Here is a 19,933-nt window from a genome sequence, read left to right as displayed (position 1 = left end):
CACAAGCTCCCAAGTGAGCGGAGTTATTCCTTTCCAGATCTGCCACTGCCACGGATAGATGCAATACAATCGCGGGGCCCACAATGCACGACGAATGCCAAAATCCCGATTTTGCACCGTTCCCATTCAGTAATGACGATCGTACCGCAAATGGTCCGAGTATCCGGTGCGTTGTTTCCAGTTGTCTCGCCGAAATGACATATGGAATTTGCAAATAGTATATCTAAAATAAACTATTAATAAAATTGGGTTGCAACACAAGGATTTCCCAGGAGGTCAGCCATCCTAATACTACTCTCGCCCAAGCACACTTAACTTCGGAGTTCTGATGGGATCCAGTGCATTAGTGCTGGTTTGATCGCAACCGTTTGTTTCTTGCTCGCTGAAATCTTTATGCACTCACTATCTTGCTCTCCCCCATTAATTCTTTCAGAATTGAAAAAATGGTGTATGCAACTTTGCTTCCTTGGTAACCGTGCACAATCTTCCACGTGAGAGGAGTTATTCCTTTCCAGATCTGTCGCTGCCCCGGATAGATGCAATACTATCGCGGGGCCCACAATGCACGACGAATGCCAAAAGCCCGGTTTTGCACCGTTCCCATTCAGTAATGACGGTCGTGCCGCAAATGGTCCGAGAATCCGGCGCGTTGTTTCCAGTTGTCTCGCCGAAACGACATATGGAATTTGCAAATAATATATCAAAAATAAAATATTATTAAAGTTGGGTTGCAACACGATGATTTCCCAGGAGGTCACCCATCATAATACTACTCTCGCCCAAGCGCACTTAACTTTGGAGTTTTGATGGGATCCGGTGCATTAGTGCTGGTATGATCGCAACTGTTTGCTTCTTGCTCGCTTAAATATTTATGCACTCACTATCTTGCTCCCCCCCATTAATTCTTTCAGACTTGAAAAAACGGTGTATGCAACTTTCCTCCCTTGGAAAACGTGCACAAGCTCCCAAGTGAGCGGAGTTATTCCTTTCCAGATCTGCCACTGCCACGGATAGATGCAATACAATCGCGGGGCCCACAATGCACGATGAATGCCAAAATCCCAGTTTTGCACCGTTCCAATTCAGTAATGACGATCGTACCGCAAATGGTCCGAGTATCCGGCGCGTTGTTTCCAATTGTCTCGCCGAAATGACATATGGAATTTGCAAATAGTATATCCAAAATAAACTATTAATAAAATTGGGTTGCAACACAAGGATTTCCCAGGAGGTCACCCATCCTAATCCTACTCTCGCCCAAGCACACTTAACTTCGGAGTTCTGATGGGATTCAGTGCATTAGTGCTGGTATGATCGCAAACGTTTGCTTCTTTCTCGCTGAAATCTTTATGCACTCACTATCTTGCTCTCCCCCATTAATTCTTTCAGAATTGAAAAAACGGTGTATGCAACTTTCCTCCCTTGGTAACCGTGCACAATCTTCCACGTGAGAGGAGTTATTCCTTTCCAGATCTGTCGCAGCCCCGGATAGATGCAATACTATCATGGGGCCCACAATGCACGACGAATGCCAAAAGCCCAGTTTTGCACCGTTCCCATTCAGTAATGACGGTCGTGCCGCAAATGGTCCGAGAATCCGGCGCGTTGTTTCCAGTTGTTTCGCCAAAACGACATATGGAATTTGCAAATAATATATCAAAAATAAAATATTATTAAAATTGGGTTGCAACACGATGATTTCCCAGGAGGTCACCCATCCTAATACTACTCACGCCCAAGCACACTTAATTTCGGAGTTTTGATGGGATCCGGTGCATTAGTGCTGGTATGATCGCAACTGTGTGCTTCTTTCTCGCTTAAATCTTTATGTACTCACTATCTTGTTCCCGCCCATTAATTCTTTCAGACTTGAAAAAACGGTGCATTCAACTTTCCTCCCTTGGTAAACGTGTACAAGCTCCCACGTGAGTGGAGTTATTCCTTTCCATATCTGCCACTGCCACGGATAGATGCAATACAATCGCGGGGCCCACAATGCACGACGAATGCCAAAATCCCTGTTTTGCACCGTTCCAATTCAGTAATGACGATCGTACAGCAAATGGTCCGAGTATCCGGCGCGTTGTTTCCAGTTGTCTCGCCGAAATGACATATGGAATTTGCAAATAGTATATCAAAAATAAACTATTAATAAAATTGGGTTGCAACACAAGGATTTCCCAGGAGGTCAGCCATCCTAATACTACTCTCGCCCACGCACACTTAACTTCGGAGTTCTGATGGTATCCGGTGGATTAGTGCTGGAATGATCGGACCCGTTTGCCTTTTGCTCGCTTAAATCTTTATGCACTCACTATCTTGCTCCCCTCCATTAATTCTTTCAGACTTGAAAAAACGGTGTATCCAACTTTCCTCCCTTCGTAACCGTGCACTAGCTCCCACGTGAGCGGAGTTATTCCTTTCCAGATATGCCGCAACCCCGGATAGATGCAATCTTATCACAGGGCACACAATGCACGACGAATGCCAAAATCCCGGTTTTGCACCGTTCGCATTCAGGAATGACGGTCGTGTCGGAAATGGTCCGAGTATCCGACGCGTTGTTTCCAGTTGTTTCGCCGAAACGACATATGGAATTTGCAAATAGTATATCAAAAATAAAATATTAATAAAATTGGGGTGCAACAGGAGCACTTCCCTGGAGGTCACCCATCCTAGTACTACTCTCGCACAAGCACATTTAACTTCGGAGTTCTGATGGGATCCGGTGCATTAGTGCTGGTATGATCGCAACCGTTTGCTTCTTGCTCGCTTAAATCTTTATGCACTCACTATCTTGCTCCCCCCCATTAATTCTTTCAGAATTGAAAAAACGGTGTATGCAACTTTCCTCCCTTAATAACCGTACACAAGCTTCCACGTGAGTGGAGTTATTCCTTTCCAGATCTGTCGCAGCTCCTGATACATGCAATACTATCGCGGCGCCCACAATGCACGACGAATGCCAAAAGCCTAGTTTTGCACCGTTCCCATTCAGTAATGACGGTCGTGCCGCAAATGGTCCGAGAATCCGGCGCGTTGTTTCCAGTTGTCTCGCCGAAACGACATATGGAATTTGCAAATAATATACCAAAAATAAAATTTTATTAAAGTTGGGTTGCAACACGATGATTTCCCAGGAGGTCACCCATCATAATACTACTCTCGCCCAAGCACACTTAACTTTGGAGTTTTGATGGGATCCGGTGCATTAGTGCTGGTATGATCTCAACTGTTTGCTTCTTGCTTGCTTAAATATTTATGCACTCACTATTTTGCTCCCCCCCATTAATTCTTTCAGACTTGAAAAAATGGTGTATGCAACTTTCCTCCCTTGGAAAACGTGCACAAGCTCCCAAATGAGCGGAGTTATTCCTTTCCAGATATGCCACTGCCACGGATAGATGCAATACAATCGCGGGGCCCACAATGCACGACGAATGCCAAAATCCCGGTTTTGCACCGTTCCCATTCAGTAATGACGATCGTACCGCAAATGGTCCGAGTATCCGGCTCGTTGTTTCCAGTTGTCTTTTCGAAATGACATATGGAATTTGCAAATAGTATATCCAAAATAAACTATTAATAAAATTGGGTTTGAACACAAGGATTTCCCAGGAGGACAGCCATCCTAATACTACTCTCGCCCAAGCACACTTAACTTCGGAGTTCTGATGGGATCCAGTGCATTAGTGCTGGTATGATCGCAACCGTTTGTTTCTTGCTCGCTGAAATCTTTATGCACTCACTATCTTGCTCTCCCCCATTAATTCTATCAGAATTGAAAAAACGGTGTATCCAACTTTCCTCCCTTGGTAACCGTGCACAATCTTCCACGTGAGAGGAGTTATTCCTTTCCAGATCTGTCGCAGCCCCGGATAGATGCAATACTATCACGGGGCCCACAATGCACGACGAATGCCAAAAGCCCGGTTTTGCACCGTTCCCATTCAGTAATGACGGTCGTGCCGCAAATGGTCCGAGAATCCGGCGCGTTGTTTCCAGTTGTCTCGCCGAAACGACATATGGAATTTGCAAATAATATATCTAAAATAAAATATTATTAAAATTGGGTTGCAACACGATGATTTCCCAGGAGGTCACCCATCCTAATACTACTCACGCCCAAGCACACTTAACTTTGGAGTTTTGATGGGATCCGGTGCATTAGTGCTGGTATGATCGCAACTGTTTGCTTCTTGCTCGCTTAAATATTTATGCACTCACTATCTTGCTTCCCCCCATTAATTCTTTCAGACTTGAAAAAACGGTGTATTTAACTTTCCTCCCTTGGAAAACGTGCACAAGCTCCCAAGTGAGCGGAGTTATTCCTTTCCAGATCTGCCTCTGCCACGGATAGATGCAATACAATCGCGGGGCCCACAATGCACGACGAATGCCAAAATCCCAGTTTTGCACCGTTCCCATTCAGTAATGACGATCGTACCGCAAATGGTCCGAGTATCCGGTGCGTTGTTTCCAGTTGTCTCGCCGAAATGACATATGGAATTTGCAAATAGTATATCCAAAATAAACTATTAATAAAAATGGGTTGCAACACAAGGATTTCACCCATCCTAATACTACTCTCGCCCAAGCACACTTAACTTCGGAGTTCTGATGGGATCCAGTGCATTAGTGCTGGTTTGATCGCAACCGTTTGCTTTTTGCTCGCTGAAATCTTTATGCACTCACTATCTTGCTCTCCCCCATTAATTCTTTCAGAATTGAAAAAACGGTGTATGCAACTTTGCTTCCTTGGTAACCGTGCACAATCTTCCACGTGAGCGGAGTCATTCCTTTCCAGATCTGTCGCAGCCCCGGATAGATGCAATACTATCACGGGGCCCACAATGCACAACGAATGCCAAAAGCCCGGTTTTGCACCGTTCCCATTCAGTAATGACGGTCTTGCCGCAAATGGTCCGAGAATCCGGCGCGTTGTTTCCAGTTGTCTCGCTGAAACGACTTATGGAAATTGCAAATAATATTTCAAAAATAAAATATTAATAAAATTGGGTTGCAACACGATGATTTCCGAGGAGTTCACCCAGCCTAATACAACTCTCGCCCAAGCACACTTAACTTTGGATTTCTGATGGGATCCGGTGCATTAGTGCTGGTATGATCGCAACCGTTTGCTTCTTGCTCGCTTAAATCTTTATGTACTCACTATCTTGCTCCCCCCTATTAATTCTTTCCGAATTGAAAAAACGGTGTATGCAACTTTCCTCCCTTAATAACCGTACACAAGCTTCCACGTGAGCGGAGTTATTCCTTTCCAGATTTGTCGCAGCCCCTGATAGATGCAATACTATCGCGGCGCCCACAATGCACGACGAATGCCAAAAGCCTGGTTTTGCACCGTTCCCATTCAGTAATGACGGTCGTGCCTCAAATGGTCCGAGAATCCGGCGCGTTGTTTCCAGTTGTCTCGCCGAAACGACATATGGAATTTGCAAATAATATATCAAAAATAAAATATTATTAAAGTTGGGTTGCAACACGATGATTTCCCAGGAGGTCATCCATCATAATATTACTCTCGCCCAAGCACACTTAACTTTGGAGTTTTGATGGGATACGGTGCATTAGTGCTGGTATGATCGCAACTGTTTGCTTCTTGCTCGCTTAAATATTTATGCACTCACTATCTTTCTCCCCCCCATTAATTCTTTCAGAATTGAAAAAACGGTGTATGCAACTTTCCTCCCTTAATAACAGTACACAAGCTTCCACGTGAGCGGAGTTATTCCTTTCCAGATCTGTCGCAGCCCCTGATAGATGCAATACTATCGTGGCGCCCACAATGCACGACGAATGCCAAAATCCCGGTTTTGCACCGTTCCCATTCAGTAATGACGATCGTACCGCAAATGGTCCGAGTATCCGGCGCGTTGTTTCCAGTTGTCTTTTCGAAATGACATATGGAATTTGCAAATAGTATATCCAAAATAAACTATTAATAAAATTGGGTTTGAACACAAGGATTTCCCAGGAGGACAGCCATCCTAATACTACTCTCGCCCAAGCACACTTAACTTCGGAGTTCTGATGGGATCCAGTGCATTAGTGCTGGTATGATCGCAACCGTTTGTTTCTTGCTCGCTGAAATCTTTATGCACTCACTATCTTGCTCTCCCCCATTAATTCTATCAGAATTGAAAAAACGGTGTATGCAACTTTCCTCCCTTGGTAACCGTGCACAATCTTCCACGTGAGAGGAGTTATTCCTTTCCAGATCTGTCGCAGCCCCGGATAGATGCAATACTATCACGGGGCCCACAATGCACGACGAATGCCAAAAGCCCGGTTTTGCACCGTTCCCATTCAGTAATGACGGTCGTGCCGCAAATGGTCCGAGAATCCGGCGCGTTGTTTCCAGTTGTCTCGCCGAAACGACATATGGAATTTGCAAATAATATATCTAAAATAAAATATTATTAAAATTGGGTTGCAACACGATGATTTCCCAGGAGGTCACCCATCCTAATACTACTCACGCCCAAGCACACTTAACTTCGGAGTTTTGATGGGATCCGGTGCATTAGTGCTGGTATGATCGCAACTGTGTGCTTCTTTCTCGCTTAAATCTTTATGTACTCACTATCTTGTTCCCGCCCATTAATTCTTTCAGACTTGAAAAAACGGTGCATTCAACTTTCCTCCCTTGGTAAACGTGTACAAGCTCCCACGTGAGTGGAGTTATTCCTTTCCATATCTGCCACTGCCACGGATAGATTCAATACAATCACGGGGCCCACAAAGCACGACGAATGCCAAAATCCCTGTTTTGCACCGTTCCAATTCAGTAATGACGATCGTACAGCAAATGGTCCGAGTATCCGGCGCGTTGTTTCCAGTTGTCTCGCCGAAATGACATATGGAATTTGAAAATAGTATATCAAAAATAAACTATTTATAAAATTGGGTTGCAACACAAGGATTTCCCAGGAGGTCAGCCATCCTAATACTACTCTCGCCCACGCACACTTAACTTCGGAGTTCTGATGGGATCCGGTGGATTTGTGCTGGAATGATCGGACCCGTTTGCCTTTTGCTCGCTTAAATCTTTATGCACTCACTCCCTTGCTCCCCTCCATTAATTCTTTCAGACTTGAAAAAACGGTGTATCCAACTTTCCTCCCTTCGTAACCGTGCACTAGCTCCCACGTGAGCGGAGTTATTCCTTTCCAGATATGCCGCAACCCCGGATAGATGCAATCTTATCACAGGGCACACAATGCACGACGAATGCCAAAATCCCGGTTTTGCACCGTTCCCATTCAGGAATGACGATCGTGTCGGAAATGGTCCGAGTATCCGACGCGTTGTTTCCAGTTGTTTCGCCGAAACGACATATGGAATTTGCAAATAGTATATCAAAAATAAAATATTAATAAAATTGGGGTGCAACAGGAGCACTTCCCTGGAGGTCACCCATCCTAGTACTACTCTCGCACAAGCACATTTAACTTCGGAGTTCTGATGGGATCCGGTGCATTAGTGCTGGTATGATCGCAACCGTTTGCTTCTTGCTCGCTTAAATCTTTATGCACTCATTATCTTGCACCCCCCCATTAATTCTTTCAGAATTGAAAAAACGGTGTATGCAACTTTCCTCCCTTAATAACCGTACACAAGCTTCCACATGAGCGGAGTTATTCCTTTCCAGATCTGTCGCAGACCCTGATACATGCAATACTATCGCGGCGCCCACAATGCACGACGAATGCCAAAAGCCTAGTTTTGCACCGTTCCCATTCAGTAATGACGGTCGTGCCGCAAATGGTCCGAGAATCCGGCGCGTTGTTTCCAGTTGTCTCGCCGAAACGACATATGCAATTTGCAAATAATATATCAAAAATAAAATATTATTAAAGTTGGGTTGCAACACGATGATTTCCCAGGAGGTCACCCATCGTAATACTACTCTCGCCCAAGCACACTTAACTTTGGAGTTTTGATGGGATCCGGTGCATTAGTGCTGGTATGATCGCAACTGTTTGCTTCTTGCTCGCTTAAATATTTATGCACTCACTATCTTGCTCCCCCCCATTAATTCTTTCAGACTTGAAAAAACGGTGTATGCAACTTTCCTCCCTTGGAAAACGTGCACAAGCTCCCAAATGAGCGGAGTTATTCCTTTCCAGATCTGCCACTGCCACGGATAGATGCAATACAATCGCGGGGCCCACAATGCACGACGAATGCCAAAATCCCAGTTTTGCACCGTTCCAATTCAGTAATGACGATCGTACCGCAAATGGTCCGAGTATCCGGCGCGTTGTTTCCAGTTGTCTCGCCGAAATGACATATGGAATTTGCAAATAGTATATCCAAAATAAACTATTAATAAAATTGGGTTGCAACACAAGGATTTCCCAGGAGGTCACCCATCCTAATACTACTCTCGCCCAAGCACACTTAACTTCGGAGTTCTGATGGGATCCGGTGCATTAGTGCTGGTATGATCGCAAACGTTTGCTTCTTGCTCGCTGAAATCTTTATGCACTCACTATCTTGCTCTCCCCCATTAATTCTTTCAGAATTGAAAAAACGGTGTATGCAACTTTCCTCCCTTGGTAACCGTGCACAATCTTCCACGTGAGAGGAGTTATTCCTTTCCAGATATGTCGCAGCCCCGGATAGATGCAATACTATCATGGGGCCCACAATGCACGACGAATGCCAAAAGCCCGGTTTTGCACCGTTCCCAATCAGTAATGACGGTCGTGCCGCAAATGGTCCGACAATCCGGCACGTTGTTTCCAGTTGTCTCGCCGAAACGACATATGGAATTTGCAAATAATATATAAAAAATAAAATATTATTAAAATTGGGATGCAACACGATGATTTCCCAGGAGGTCACCCATCCTAATACTACTCACGCCCAAGCACACTTAACTTCGGAGTTTTGATGGGATCCGGTGCTTTAGTGCTGGTATGATCGCAACTATGTGCTTCTTTCTCGCTTAAATCTTTATGTACTCACTATCTTGTTCCCGCCCATTAATTCTTTCAGACTTGAAAAAACGGTGCATTCAACTTTCCTCCCTTGGTAAACGTGTACAAGCTCCCACGTGAGTGGAGTTATTCCTTTCCATATCTGCCACTGCCACGGATAGATGCAATACAATCGCGGGGCCCACAATGCACGACGAATGCCAAAATCCCTGTTTTGCACCGTTCCAATTCAGTAATGACGATCGTACAGCAAATGGTCCGAGTATCCGGCGCGTTGTTTCCAGTTGTCTCGCCGAAATGACATATGGAATTTGCAAATAGTATATCAAAATTAAACTATTAATAGAATTGGGTTGCAACACAAGGATTTCCCAGGAGGTCAGCCATCCTAATACTACTTTCGCCCACGCACACTTAACTTCGGAGTTCTGATGGGATCCGGTCGATTAGTTCTGGAATGATCGGACCCATTTGCCTTTTGCTCGCTTAAATCTTTATGCACTCACTATCTCGCTCCCCTCCATTAATTCTTTCAAATTTGAAAAAACGGTGTATCCAACTTTCCTCCCTTCGTAACCGTGCACTAGCTCCCACGTGAGCGGAGTTATTCCTTTCCAGATATGCCGCAACCCCGGATAGATGCAATCTTATCACGGATCCCACAATGCACGACGAATGCCAAAATCCCGGTTTTGGACCGTTCCCATTCAGGAATGACGATCGTGTCGCAAATGGTCCGAGTATCCGGCGCGTTGTTTCCAGTTGTTTCGCCGAAACGACATATGGAATTTGCAAATAGTATATCAAAAATAAAATATTAATAAAATTGGGGTGCAACAGGAGGACTTACCTGGAGGTCACCCATCCTAATACTTCTCTCGCACAAGCACACTTAACTTCAGAGTTCTGATGGGATCCGGTGCATTAGTGCTAGTATGATCGCAACCGTTTGCTTCTTGCTCGCTTAAATCTTTATGCACTCACTATCTTGCTCCCCCCCATTAATTCTTTCAGACTTGAAAAAACGGTGTATGCAACTTTCCTCCCTTGGAAAACGTGCACAAGCTCCCAAGTGAGCGGAGTTATTCCTTTCCAGATCTGCCTCTGCCACGGATAGATGCAATAAAATCGCGGGGCCCACAATGCACGACGAATGCCAAAATCCCAGTTTTGCACCGTTCCCATTCAGTAATGACGATCGTACCGCAAATGGTCCGAGTATCCGGTGCGTTGTTTACAGTTGTCTCGCCGAAATGACATATGGAATTTGCAAATAGTATATCCAAAATAAACTATTAATAAAATTGGGTTGCAACACAAGGATTTCACCCATCCTAATACTACTCTCGCCCAAGCACACTTAACTTCGGAGTTCTGATGGGATCCAGTGCATTAGTGCTGGTTTGATCACAACCGTTTGCTTTTTGCTCACTGAAATCTTTATGCACTCACTATCTTGCTCTCCCCCATAAATTCTTTCAGAATTGAAAAAACGGTGTATGCAACTTTGCTTCCTTGGTAACAGTGCACAATCTTCCACGTGAGCGGAGTTATTCCTTTCCAGATCTGTCGCAGCCCCGGATAGATGCAATACTATGACGGGGCCCACAATGCACGACGAATGCCAAAAGCCCGGTTTTGCACCGTTCCCATTCAGTAATGACGGCCTTGCCGCAAATGGTCCGAGAATCCGGCGCGTTGTTACCAGTTGTCTCGCCGAAACGACTTATGGAAATTGCAAATAATATATCAAAAATAAAATATTAATAAAATTGGGTTGCAACACGATGATTTCCGAGGAGTTCACCCAGCCTAATACAACTCTCGCCCAAGCACACTTAACTTTGGATTTCTGATGGGATCCGGTGCATTAGTGCTGGTATGATCGCAACCGTTTGCTTCTTGCTCGCTTAAATCTTTATGCACTCACTATCTTGCTCCCCCCTATTAATTCTTTCAGAATTGAAAAAACGGTGTATGCAACTTTCCTCCCTTAATAACCGTACACAAGCTTCCACGTGAGTTGCAACACGATGATTTCCGAGGAGTTCACCCAGCCTAATACAACTCTCGCCCAAGCACACTTAACTTTGGATTTCTGATGGGATCCGGTGCATTAGTGCTGGTATGATCGCAACTGTTTGCTTCTTGCTCGCTTAAATATTTATGCACTCACTATTTTGCTTCCCCCCATTAATTCTTTCAGACTTGAAAAAACGGTGTATGCAACTTTCCTCCCTTGGAAAACGTGCACAAGCTCCCAAATGAGCGGAGTTATTCCTTTCCAGATCTGCCACTGCCACGGATAGATGCAATACAATCGCGGGGCCCACAATGCACGACGAATGCCAAAATCCCGGTTTTGCACCGTTCCCATTCAGTAATGACGATCGTACCACAAATGGTCCGAGTATCCGGCGCGTTGTTTCCAGTTGTCTCGCCAAAATGACATATGGAATTTGCAAATAGTATATCCAAAATAAACTATTAATAAAATTGGGTTGCAACACAAGGATTTCCCTGGAGGTCACCCATCCTAATACTACTCTCGCCCAAGCACACTTAACTTCGGAGTTCTGATGGGATCCAGTGCATTAGTGCTGGTATGATCGCAAACGTTTGCTTCTTGCTCGCTGAAATCTTTATGCACTCACTATCTTGCTCTCCCCCATTAATTCTTTCAGAATTGAAAAAACGGTGTATGCAACTTTCCTCCCTTGGTAACCGTGCACAATCTTCCACGTGAGAGGAGTTATTCCTTTCCAGATATGTCGCAGCCCCGGATAGATGCAATACTATCATGGGGCCCACAATGTACGACGAATGCCAAAAGCCCGGTTTTGCACCGTTCCCAATCAGTAATGACGGTCGTGCCGCAAATGGTCCGAGAATCCGGCGCGTTGTTTCCAGTTGTCTCGCCGAAACGACATATGGAATTTGCAAATAATATATCAAAAATAAAATATTATTAAAATTGGGATGCAACACGATGATTTCCCAGGAGGTCACCCATCCTAATACTACTCACGCCCAAGCACACTTAACTTTGGAGTTTTGATGGGATCCGGTGCTTTAGTGCTGGTATGATCGCAACTATGTGCTTCTTTCTCGCTTAAATCTTTATGTACTCACTATCTTGTTCCCGCCCATTAATTCTTTCAGACTTGAAAAAACGGTGCATTCAACTTTCCTCCCTTGGTAAACGTGTACAAGCTCCCACGTGAGTGGAGTTATTCCTTTCCATATCTGCCACTGCCACGGATAGATGCAATATAATCGCGGGGCCCACAATGCACGACGAATGCCAAAATCCCTGTTTTGCACCGTTCCAATTCAGTAATGACGATCGTACAGCAAATGGTCCGAGTATCCGGCGCGTTGTTTCCAGTTGTCTCGACGAAATGACATATGGAATTTGCAAATAGTATATCAAAATTAAACTATTAATAGAATTGGGTTGCAACACAAGGATTTCCCAGGAGGTCAGCCATCCTAATACTACTCTCACCCACGCACACTTAACTTCGGAGTTCTGATGGGATCCGGTGGATTAGTTCTGGAATGATCGGACCCGTTTGCCTTTTGCTCGCTTAAATCTTTATGCACTCACTATCTTGCTCCCCTCCATTAATTCTTTCAAACTTGAAAAAACGGTGTATCCAACTTTCCTCCCTTCGTAACCGTGCACTAGCTTGCACGTGAGCGGAGTTATTCCTTTCCTGATATGCCGCAACCCCGGATAGATGCAATCTTATCACGAATCCCACAATGCACGACGAATGCCAAAATCCCGGTTTTGCACCGTTCCCATTCAGGAATGACGATCGTGTTGCAAATGGTCTGAGTATCCGGCGCGTTGTTTCCAGTTGTTTCGCCGAAACGACATATGGAATTTGCAAATAGTATATCAAAAATAAAATATTAATAAAATTGGGGTGCAACAGGAGGACTTCCCCGGAGGTCACCCATCCTAGTACTACTCTCGCACAAGCACACTTAACTTCGGAGTTCTGATGGGATCCGGTGCATTAGTGCTAGTATGATCGCAACCGTTTGCTTCTTGCTCGCTTAAATCTTTATGCACTCACTATGTTGCTCCCCCCCATTAATTCTTTCAGAATTGAAAAAACGGTGTATACAACTTTCCTCCCTTAATAAAAGTACACAGGCTTCCACGTGAGCGGAGTTATTCCTTTCCAGATCTGTCGCAGCCCCTGATAGATGCAATACTATCGTGGCGCCCACAATGCACGACGAATGCCAAAAGCCTGGTTTTGCACCGTTCCCATTCAGTAATGACGGTCGTGCCGCAACTGGTCCGAGAATCCGGCGCGTTGTTTCCAGTTGTCTCGCCGAAACGACATATGGAATTTGCAAATAATATATCAAAAATAAAATATTATTAAAGTTGGGTTGCAACACGATGATTTCCCAGGAGGTCACCCATCATAATACTACTCTCGCCCAAGCACACTTAACTTTGGAGTTTTGATGGGATCCGGAGCATTAATGCTGGTATGATCGCAACTGTTTGCTTCTTGCTCGCTTAAATATTTATGCAATCACTATCTTGCTCCCCCCCATTAATTCTTTCAGACTTGAAAAAACGGTGTATGCAACTTTTCTCCCTTGGAAAACGTGCACAAGCTCCCAAATGAGCGGAGTTATTTCTTTCCAGATCTGCCACTGCCACGGATAGATGCAATACAATCGCGGGCCCACAATGCACGACGAATGCCAAAATCCCGTTTTTGCACCGTTCCCATTCAGTAATGACGATCGTACCGCAAATGGTCCGAGTATCCGGCGCGTTGTATCCAGTTGTCTCGCCGAAATGACATATGGAATTTGCAAATAGTATATCCAAAATAAACTATTAATAAAATTGGGTTGCAACACAAGGATTTCCCAGGAGGTCACCCATCCTAATACTACTTTCGCCCAAGCACACTTAACTTCGGAGTTCTGATGGGATCCAGTGCATTAGTGCTGGTATGATCGCAAACGTTTGCTTCTTGCTCGCTGAAATCTTTATGCACTCACTATCTTGCTCTCCCCCATTAATTCTTTCAGAATTGAAAAAACGGTGTATGCAACTTTCCTCTCTTGGTAACCGTGCACAATCTTCCACGTGAGCGGAGTTATTCCTTTCCAGATCTGTCGCAGCCCCTGATAGATGCAATACTATCATGGGGTCCACAATGCACGACGAATGCCAAAAGCCCGGTTTTGCACCGTTCCCAATCAGTAATGACGGTCGTGCCGCAAATGGTCTGAGAATCCGACGCGTTGTTTCCAGTTGTCTCGCTGAAACGACATATGGAATTTGCAAATAATATATCAAAAATAAAATATTATTAAAATTGGGTTGCAACACGATGATTTCCTAGGAGGTCACCCATCCTAATACTACTCACGCCCAAGCACACTTAACTTCGGAGTTTTGATGGGATCCGGTGCTTTAGTGCTGGTATGATCGCAACTATGTGCTTCTTTCTCGCTTAAATCTTTATGTACTCACTATCTTGTTCCCGCCCATTAATTCTTTCAGACTTGAAAAAACGGTGCATTCAACTTTCCTCCCTTGGTAAACGTGTACAAGCTCCCACGTGAGTGGAGTTATTCCTGTCCATATCTGCCACTGCCACAGATAGATGCAATACAATCGCGGGGCCCACAATGCATGACGAATGCCAAAATCCCTGTTTTGCACCGTTCCAATTCAGTAATGATGATCGTACAGCAAATGGTCCGAGTATCCGGCACGTTGTTTCCAGTTGTCTAGCCGAAATGACATATGGAATTTGCAAATAGTATATCAAAATTAAACTATTAATAAAATTGGGTTGCAACACAAGGATTTCCCAGGAGGTCAACCATCCTAATACTACTCTCGCCCACGCACACTTAACTTCGGAGTTCTGATGGGATCCGGTGGATTAGTGCTGGAATGATCGGACCCGTTTGCCTTTTGCTCGCTTAAATCTTTATGCACTCACTATCTTGCTCCCCTCCATTAATTCTTTCAAACTTGAAAAAACGGTGTATCCAACTTTCCTCCCTTCGTAACCGTGCACTAGCTCGCACGTGAGCGGAGTTATTCCTTTCCTGATATGCCGCAACCCCGGATAGATGCAATCTTATCACGGATCCCACAATGCACGACGAATGCCAAAATCCCGGTTTTGCACCGTTCCCATTCAGGAATGACGATCGTGTTGCAAATGGTCTGAGTATCCGGCGCGTTGTTTCCAGTTGTTTCGCCGAAACGACATATGGAATTTGCAAATAGTATATCAAAAATAAAATATTAATAAAATTGGGGTGCAACAGGAGGACTTCCCGGAGGTCACCCATCCTAGTACTACTCTCGCACAAGCACACTTAACTTCGGAGTTCTGATGGGATCCGGTGCATTAGTGCTAGTATGATCGCAACCGTTTGCTTCTTGCTCGCTTAAATCTTTATGCACTCACTATCTTGCTCCCCCCCATTAATTCTTTCACAATTGAAAAAACGGTGTATGCAACTTTCCTCCCTTAATAACAGTACACAAGCTTCCACGTGAGCGGAGTTATTCCTTTCCAGATCTGTCGCAGCCCCTGATAGATGCAATACTTTCGTGGCGCCCACAATGCACGACGAATGCCAAAAGCCTGGTTTTGCACCGTTCCCATTCAGTAATGACGGTTGTGCCGCAAATGGTCCGAGAATCCGGCGCGTTGTTTCCAGTTGTCTCGCCGAAATGACATATGGAATTTGCAAATAATATATCAAAAATAAAATATTATTAAAGTTGGGTTGCAACACGATGATTTCCCAAGAGGTCACCCATCATAATACTACTCTCGCCCAAGCACACTTAACTTTGGAGTTTTGATGGGATCCGGTGCATTAGTGCTGGTATGATCGCAACTGTTTGCTTCTTGCTCGCTTAAATATTTATGCACTCACTATCTTGCTTCCCCCCATTAATTCTTTCAGACTTGAAAAAACGGTGTATGCAACTTTCCTCCCTTGGAAAACGTGCACAAGCTCCCAAGTGAGCGGAGTTATTCCTTTCTAGATCTGCCTCTGCCACGGATAGATGCAATACAATCGCGGGGCCCACAATGCACGACGAATGCCAAAATCTCAGTTTTGCACCGTTCCCATTCAGTAATGACGATCGTACCGCAAATGGTCCGAGTATCCGGTGCGTTGTTTCCAGTTGTCTCGCCGAAATGACATATGGAATTTGCAAATAGTATATCCAAAATAAACTATTAATAAAAATGGGTTGCAACACAAGGATTTCACCCATCCTAATACTACTCTCGCCCAAGCACACTTAACTTCGGAGTTCTGATGGGATCCAGTGCATTAGTGCTGGTTTGATCGCAACCGTTTGCTTTTTGCTCGCTGAAATCTTTATGCACTCACTATCTTGCTCTCCCCCATTAATTCTTTCAGAATTGAAAAAACGGTGTATGCAACTTTGCTTCCTTGGTAACCGTGCACAATCTTCCACGTGAGCGGAGTTATTCCTTTCCAGATCTGTCGCAGCCCCGGATAGATGCAATACTATCACGGGGCCCACAATGCACAACGAATGCCAAAAGCCCGGTTTTGCACCGTTCCCATTCAGTAATGACGGTCTTGCCGCAAATGGTCCGAGAATCCGGCGCGTTGTTTCCAGTTGTCTCGCTGAAACGACTTATGGAAATTGCAAATAATATTTCAAAAATAAAATATTAATAAAATTGGGTTGCAACACGATGATTTCCGAGGAGTTCACCCAGCCTAATACAACTCTCGCCCAAGCACACTTAACTTTGGATTTCTGATGGGATCCGGTGCATTAGTGCTGGTATGATCGCAACCGTTTGCTTCTTGCTCGCTTAAATCTTTATGCACTCACTATCTTGCTCCCCCCTATTAATTCTTTCAGAATTGAAAAAACGGTGTATGCAACTTTCCTCCCTTAATAACCGTACACAAGCTTCCACGTGAGCGGAGTTATTCCTTTCCAGATTTGTCGCAGCCCCTGATAGATGCAATACTATCGCGGCGCCCACAATGCACGACGAATGCCAAAAGCCTGGTTTTGCACCGTTCCCATTCAGTAATGACGGTCGTGCCTCAAATGGTCCGAGAATCCGGCGCGTTGTTTCCAGTTGTCTCGCCGAAACGACATATGGAATTTGCAAATAATATATCAAAAATAAAATATTATTAAAGTTGGGTTGCAACACGATGATTTCCCAGGAGGTCATCCATCATAATATTACTCTCGCCCAAGCACACTTAACTTTGGAGTTTTGATGGGATACGGTGCATTAGTGCTGGTATGATCGCAACTGTTTGCTTCTTGCTCGCTTAAATATTTATGCACTCACTATCTTTCTCCCCCCCATTAATTCTTTCAGACTTGAAAAAACGGTGTATGCAACTTTCCTCCCTTGGAAAACGTGCACAAGCTCCCAAGTGAGCGGAGTTATTCCTTTCCAGATCTGCCACTGCCACGGATAGATGCAATACAATCGCGGGGCCCACAATGCACGACGAATCCCAAAATCCCAGTTTTGCACCGTTCCCATTCAGTAATGACGGTCGTACCGCAAATGGTCCGAGAATCCGACGCGTTGTTTCCAGTAGTCTCGCCGAAATGACATATGGAATTTGAAAATAGTATATCCAAAATAAACTATTAATAAAATTGGTTTGCAACACGAGGATTTCCGAGGAGGTCGGCCATCCTAATACTACTCTCGCCCAAGCACACTTAACTTTGGAGTTCTGATGGGATCCAGTGCATTAGTGCTGGTGTAATCGCAACCGTTTGCTTCTTGCTCGCTGAAATCTTTATGCACTCACTATCTTGCTCCCCCCATTAGTTCTTTCAGAATTGAAAAAACGGTGTATGCAACTTTCCTCCCTTGGTAACCGTGCACATGCTTCCACGTGAGCGGAGTTATTCCTTTCCAGATCTGTCGCAGCCCCGGATAGATGCAATACTATCACGGGGCCCACAATGCACGACGAATGCCAAAAGCCCGGTTTTGCACCGTTCCCATTCAGTAATGACGGTCGTGCCGCAAATGGTCCGAGAATCCGGCGCGTTGTTTCCAGTTGTCTCGCCGAAACGACATATGGATTTTGCAAATAATATATGAAAAATAAAATATTATTAAAATTGGGTTGCAACACGATGATTTCCCAGGAGGTCAGCCATCCTAATACTACTCACGCCCAAGCACACTTAACTTCGGAGTTCTGATGGGATCCGGTGCATTAGTGCTGGTATGATCGCAACCGTTTGCTTCTTGCTCGCTTAAATCTTTATGCACTCACTATCTTGCTCCCCCCCATTAATTCTTTCAGAATTGAAAAAATGGTGTATGCAACTTTCCTCCCTTAATAACCGTACACAAGCTTCCACGTGAGCGGAGTTATTCCTTTCCAGATCTGTCGCAGCCCCTGATAGATGCAATACTATCGCGGCGCCCACAATGCACGACGAATGCCAAAAGCCTGGTTTTGCACCGTTCCCATTCAGTAATTTCGGTCGTGCCGCAAATGGTTCGAGAATCCGGCGCGTTGTTTCCAGTTGTCTCACCGAAACGACATATGGAATTTGCAAATAATATATCAAAAATAAAATATTATTAAAGTTGGGTTGCAACACGATGATTTCCCAGGAGGTCAGCCATCCTAATACTACTCACGCCCAAGCACACTTAACTTCGGAGTTCTGATGGGATCCGGTGCATTAGTGCTAGTATGATCGCAACCGTTTGCTTCTTGCTCGCTTAAATCTTTATGCACTCACTATGTTGCTCCCCCCCATTAATTTTTTCAGAATTGAAAAAACGGTGTATCCAACTTTCCTCCCTTCGTAACCGTGCATTAGCTCCCACGTGAGCGGAGTTATTCCTTTCCAGATATGCCGCAACCCCGGATAGATGCAATCTTATCACGGGGCCCACAATGCACGACGAATGCCAAAATCCCGGTTTTAGACCGTTCCCATTCAGGAATGACGATCGTGTCGCAAATGGTCCGAGTATCCGGCGCGTTGTTTCCAGTTGTTTCCACGAAACGACATATGGAATTTACAAATAGTATATCAAAAATAAAATATTAATAAAATTGGGGTGCAACAGGAGGACTTCCCTGGAGGTCACCCATCCTAGTACTACTCTCGCACAAGCACACTTAACTTCGGAGTTCTGATGGGATCCGGTGCATTAGTGCTGGTATGATCGCAATCGTTTGCTTCTTGCTCGCTTAAATCTTTATGCACTCACTATCTTGCTCCCCCCCATTAATTCGTTCAGAATTGAAAAAATGGTGTATGCAACTTTCCTCCCTTAATAACCGTACACAAGCTTCCACGTGAGCGGTGTTATTCCTTTCCAGATCTGTCGCAGCCCCTGATAGATGCAATACTTTCGCGGCGCCCACAATGCACGACGAATGCCAAAAGCCTGGTTTTGCACCGTTCCCATTCAGTAATGACGGTCGTGCCGCAAATGGTCCGAGAATTCGGCGCGTTGTTTCCAGTTGTCTCGCCGAAATGACATATGGTATTTGCAAATAGTATATCCAAAATAAACTATTAATAAAATTGGGTTGCAACACGATGATTTCCGAGGAGTTCACCCAGCCTAATACAACTCTCGCCCAAGCACACTTAACTTCGGAGATCCGATGGGATCCGGTGCATTAGTGCTGGTATGATCGCAACCGTTTGCTTCTTACTCGCTTAAATCTTTATGCACTCACTATCTTGCTCCCCCCCATTAATTCTTTCAGAATTTAAAAAATGATGTATGCAACTTTCCTCCCTTAATAACCGTACACAAGCTTCCACGTGAGCGGAGTTATTCCTTTCCAGATCCGTCGCAGCCCCTGATAGATGCAATACTATCGCGGCGCCCACAATCCACGACGAATGCCAAAAGCCTGGTTTTGCACCGTTC

At 44.8% G+C, this 19,933-nt stretch overlaps 6 non-coding genes and 36 pseudogenes across 6 annotated transcripts; all 42 read right to left on the bottom strand.

The window, feature by feature from the left end:
• Positions 1-247: 247 nt before the first annotated feature.
• On the bottom strand, positions 248-366 carry LOC148857199 (5S ribosomal RNA). Its single transcript, XR_016098241.1, has one exon. It is a non-coding gene; the product is annotated as a 5S ribosomal RNA (ribosomal RNA).
• A 359-nt stretch (positions 367-725) lies between these two features.
• LOC148857198 (5S ribosomal RNA) lies at positions 726-844 on the bottom strand (annotated as a pseudogene).
• Positions 845-1,203: 359 nt separating this feature from the next.
• On the bottom strand, positions 1,204-1,322 carry LOC148857197 (5S ribosomal RNA; annotated as a pseudogene).
• A 359-nt stretch (positions 1,323-1,681) lies between these two features.
• Positions 1,682-1,800, bottom strand: LOC148857196 (5S ribosomal RNA; annotated as a pseudogene).
• A 359-nt stretch (positions 1,801-2,159) lies between these two features.
• Positions 2,160-2,278, bottom strand: LOC148857195 (5S ribosomal RNA; annotated as a pseudogene).
• A 359-nt stretch (positions 2,279-2,637) lies between these two features.
• Positions 2,638-2,756, bottom strand: LOC148857194 (5S ribosomal RNA; annotated as a pseudogene).
• Positions 2,757-3,115: 359 nt separating this feature from the next.
• Positions 3,116-3,234, bottom strand: LOC148857193 (5S ribosomal RNA; annotated as a pseudogene).
• Positions 3,235-3,593: 359 nt separating this feature from the next.
• On the bottom strand, positions 3,594-3,712 carry LOC148857192 (5S ribosomal RNA; annotated as a pseudogene).
• A 359-nt stretch (positions 3,713-4,071) lies between these two features.
• LOC148857191 (5S ribosomal RNA) lies at positions 4,072-4,190 on the bottom strand (annotated as a pseudogene).
• Positions 4,191-4,549: 359 nt separating this feature from the next.
• On the bottom strand, positions 4,550-4,658 carry LOC148857190 (5S ribosomal RNA; annotated as a pseudogene).
• A 359-nt stretch (positions 4,659-5,017) lies between these two features.
• On the bottom strand, positions 5,018-5,136 carry LOC148857189 (5S ribosomal RNA; annotated as a pseudogene).
• A 359-nt stretch (positions 5,137-5,495) lies between these two features.
• Positions 5,496-5,614, bottom strand: LOC148857188 (5S ribosomal RNA; annotated as a pseudogene).
• Positions 5,615-5,973: 359 nt separating this feature from the next.
• LOC148857187 (5S ribosomal RNA) lies at positions 5,974-6,092 on the bottom strand (annotated as a pseudogene).
• Positions 6,093-6,451: 359 nt separating this feature from the next.
• Positions 6,452-6,570, bottom strand: LOC148857186 (5S ribosomal RNA). The gene has a single exon (XR_016098100.1). It is a non-coding gene; the product is annotated as a 5S ribosomal RNA (ribosomal RNA).
• Positions 6,571-6,929: 359 nt separating this feature from the next.
• On the bottom strand, positions 6,930-7,048 carry LOC148857185 (5S ribosomal RNA; annotated as a pseudogene).
• A 359-nt stretch (positions 7,049-7,407) lies between these two features.
• LOC148857184 (5S ribosomal RNA) lies at positions 7,408-7,526 on the bottom strand (annotated as a pseudogene).
• A 359-nt stretch (positions 7,527-7,885) lies between these two features.
• On the bottom strand, positions 7,886-8,004 carry LOC148857183 (5S ribosomal RNA; annotated as a pseudogene).
• A 359-nt stretch (positions 8,005-8,363) lies between these two features.
• On the bottom strand, positions 8,364-8,482 carry LOC148857182 (5S ribosomal RNA). Its single transcript, XR_016097038.1, has one exon. It is a non-coding gene; the product is annotated as a 5S ribosomal RNA (ribosomal RNA).
• A 359-nt stretch (positions 8,483-8,841) lies between these two features.
• Positions 8,842-8,960, bottom strand: LOC148857181 (5S ribosomal RNA; annotated as a pseudogene).
• Positions 8,961-9,319: 359 nt separating this feature from the next.
• Positions 9,320-9,438, bottom strand: LOC148857180 (5S ribosomal RNA; annotated as a pseudogene).
• A 359-nt stretch (positions 9,439-9,797) lies between these two features.
• Positions 9,798-9,916, bottom strand: LOC148857179 (5S ribosomal RNA; annotated as a pseudogene).
• Positions 9,917-10,275: 359 nt separating this feature from the next.
• On the bottom strand, positions 10,276-10,384 carry LOC148857178 (5S ribosomal RNA; annotated as a pseudogene).
• A 359-nt stretch (positions 10,385-10,743) lies between these two features.
• Positions 10,744-10,862, bottom strand: LOC148857177 (5S ribosomal RNA; annotated as a pseudogene).
• Positions 10,863-10,989: 127 nt separating this feature from the next.
• LOC148857176 (5S ribosomal RNA) lies at positions 10,990-11,108 on the bottom strand (annotated as a pseudogene).
• Positions 11,109-11,467: 359 nt separating this feature from the next.
• Positions 11,468-11,586, bottom strand: LOC148857175 (5S ribosomal RNA). Its single transcript, XR_016097927.1, has one exon. It is a non-coding gene; the product is annotated as a 5S ribosomal RNA (ribosomal RNA).
• A 359-nt stretch (positions 11,587-11,945) lies between these two features.
• LOC148857174 (5S ribosomal RNA) lies at positions 11,946-12,064 on the bottom strand (annotated as a pseudogene).
• A 359-nt stretch (positions 12,065-12,423) lies between these two features.
• On the bottom strand, positions 12,424-12,542 carry LOC148857173 (5S ribosomal RNA; annotated as a pseudogene).
• Positions 12,543-12,901: 359 nt separating this feature from the next.
• On the bottom strand, positions 12,902-13,020 carry LOC148857172 (5S ribosomal RNA; annotated as a pseudogene).
• Positions 13,021-13,379: 359 nt separating this feature from the next.
• On the bottom strand, positions 13,380-13,498 carry LOC148857171 (5S ribosomal RNA; annotated as a pseudogene).
• Positions 13,499-13,856: 358 nt separating this feature from the next.
• LOC148857170 (5S ribosomal RNA) lies at positions 13,857-13,975 on the bottom strand (annotated as a pseudogene).
• Positions 13,976-14,334: 359 nt separating this feature from the next.
• On the bottom strand, positions 14,335-14,453 carry LOC148857169 (5S ribosomal RNA; annotated as a pseudogene).
• A 359-nt stretch (positions 14,454-14,812) lies between these two features.
• Positions 14,813-14,931, bottom strand: LOC148857168 (5S ribosomal RNA; annotated as a pseudogene).
• A 359-nt stretch (positions 14,932-15,290) lies between these two features.
• On the bottom strand, positions 15,291-15,408 carry LOC148857167 (5S ribosomal RNA; annotated as a pseudogene).
• A 359-nt stretch (positions 15,409-15,767) lies between these two features.
• Positions 15,768-15,886, bottom strand: LOC148857166 (5S ribosomal RNA; annotated as a pseudogene).
• A 359-nt stretch (positions 15,887-16,245) lies between these two features.
• Positions 16,246-16,354, bottom strand: LOC148857165 (5S ribosomal RNA; annotated as a pseudogene).
• A 359-nt stretch (positions 16,355-16,713) lies between these two features.
• LOC148857164 (5S ribosomal RNA) lies at positions 16,714-16,832 on the bottom strand (annotated as a pseudogene).
• Positions 16,833-17,191: 359 nt separating this feature from the next.
• On the bottom strand, positions 17,192-17,310 carry LOC148857163 (5S ribosomal RNA; annotated as a pseudogene).
• A 359-nt stretch (positions 17,311-17,669) lies between these two features.
• Positions 17,670-17,788, bottom strand: LOC148857162 (5S ribosomal RNA; annotated as a pseudogene).
• Positions 17,789-18,146: 358 nt separating this feature from the next.
• On the bottom strand, positions 18,147-18,265 carry LOC148857161 (5S ribosomal RNA). The gene has a single exon (XR_016097133.1). It is a non-coding gene; the product is annotated as a 5S ribosomal RNA (ribosomal RNA).
• A 359-nt stretch (positions 18,266-18,624) lies between these two features.
• LOC148857160 (5S ribosomal RNA) lies at positions 18,625-18,743 on the bottom strand. The gene has a single exon (XR_016097663.1). It is a non-coding gene; the product is annotated as a 5S ribosomal RNA (ribosomal RNA).
• A 359-nt stretch (positions 18,744-19,102) lies between these two features.
• LOC148857159 (5S ribosomal RNA) lies at positions 19,103-19,221 on the bottom strand (annotated as a pseudogene).
• Positions 19,222-19,580: 359 nt separating this feature from the next.
• LOC148857158 (5S ribosomal RNA) lies at positions 19,581-19,699 on the bottom strand (annotated as a pseudogene).
• Positions 19,700-19,933: the final 234 nt, after the last annotated feature.

The sequence above is a fragment of the Nelumbo lutea genome, chromosome 4 (genome assembly GCF_056320005.1).
Source record: "Nelumbo lutea isolate HS-2025 chromosome 4, American lotus-T2T, whole genome shotgun sequence".
Lineage (NCBI taxonomy): Eukaryota > Viridiplantae > Streptophyta > Magnoliopsida > Proteales > Nelumbonaceae > Nelumbo > Nelumbo lutea.
Note: the sequence above shows the minus strand (reverse complement) of the source record. Positions and strands in the feature narration are given on the sequence as shown.